The 1,483-nt window shown below is 33.9% G+C and overlaps 1 non-coding gene across 1 annotated transcript; it reads left to right on the top strand.

The window, feature by feature from the left end:
* The first annotated feature begins 1,076 nt into the window (after nucleotides 1-1,076).
* Nucleotides 1,077-1,196, top strand: LOC137623910 (U5 spliceosomal RNA). Its single transcript, XR_011040671.1, has one exon. It is a non-coding gene; the product is annotated as a U5 spliceosomal RNA (small nuclear RNA).
* Nucleotides 1,197-1,483: the final 287 nt, after the last annotated feature.

Raw genomic sequence — 1,483 nt, 5'->3', positions numbered from 1 at the left:
TAAAGACATATACACAATAACATAATTCCTGTTTGCTGATTACCCGATAAACGACTATTCTCAATAATAAATCAATCAATAATCTGTATGAACACGCAATACTAATAACCTTACGGTAAGAGGAAGATTATTGTTATACAGATGCATACACAGAAATGTTATGTTAAATTGTTGTGAGAGGAATTTCTCACATATGTTCTGATATTGTTTTCGTCATTAAAAGGTGTCACAATTCACAACAAATTACTTAGGGGAGTAGTGCCCACGTCAGCGTACTTCATGCAGTGCGCCGATGACATTACCCAAGATATTTTGATGTGTTTCTTCACCCCCTAGTTGCACTTGTTGTCCTAGATCTTTCCATTATACCTCCGGTTTTTGCTTATTTTTTTTTCCTTCTTACTGTCCAACCTCCTTTAACCTTCACTTCATAGTGCAAACTGCTGGGTTTTAGCCTCAGTTGTACATAAGCTCTAAATTGCCTCACAGGCTCCAGCACTGTGCTATATTGGACAAAAATCATAAATCTTAATCTTATAAATCCACAGATCTGTACACATATCAATTAGTTGCATCGATATTTTTTTTGTGTGCAGCTCTTCCATTAATATGTAATTCAAACGTTCTTGACCCTTGCTTATCCTGATTAATCCTGTTTTTTTTATCGGCATACCTTTTAATTTTTGTACTACAGTTTACAAAATAGTGATATTTCATTTTATTCTAAAATCTTAAAAATTTCTTTTTAAAAAAGAATATATAACATAAAATCACTTTACTCTGTAATTCGTTTGAGATATTGACATCACCCCACTCTATCAGTAGATCAATGACCTCAGAACCAGAACCAAATTATCCTTTTTGATAATTTGATATAGGTCAACATAAATAAATAAGTTTGTTATTCATCTATTATCAAACGTTTTCTATGACCAAAGGTTTATGATAATTTGTATGTAAAAAAAAAATAGAAAACGGATAAATAGCATTGCGACGTATGTCCTTCTTTCATTAAACTCTTTCTCGTAGCATTCAGCAGTCAGAGAAAGGAGAATGATGAGACGTGAGTGGTTTGGTAGCTCTGGCTTCCCTTCAAAACGCATAAATCTTTCGCCTTTTACTAAAGATTTCCGTGGAGGGGAGCAACTCAATGAGTCTGTAATCCACTTTTTACTGCGGTCTACATTAGTAGACCCTATAAACCTCTATATAAAATTTTTGTAAGTATAATGATTTGATAGATAGTTTAGTAACCCAGACAAGCTTGCCTCTTTGTCTGGCTCTATTTAGTCTACCACTAAATAAGTAATATTACCTCCAATGTACATTAGACTGTCTTGCTCTATGCAATAAACTGTCTCCACTAACAGTGCATAACACTCGATTGATCAATCTAATTAAGCTTTCACACCAACATAGCGTTATTTTCATTAGCAGCACCACAGTGACAGTCGACTGACAAGTCTTCATATGTGGTAATTAT

This window comes from Palaemon carinicauda, chromosome 30 (genome assembly GCF_036898095.1).
Source record: "Palaemon carinicauda isolate YSFRI2023 chromosome 30, ASM3689809v2, whole genome shotgun sequence".
Classification (NCBI taxonomy): domain Eukaryota; kingdom Metazoa; phylum Arthropoda; class Malacostraca; order Decapoda; family Palaemonidae; genus Palaemon; species Palaemon carinicauda.
The sequence above is the reverse complement of the archived record's forward strand: the minus strand, read 5'-3'. Positions and strand labels throughout refer to the sequence as shown.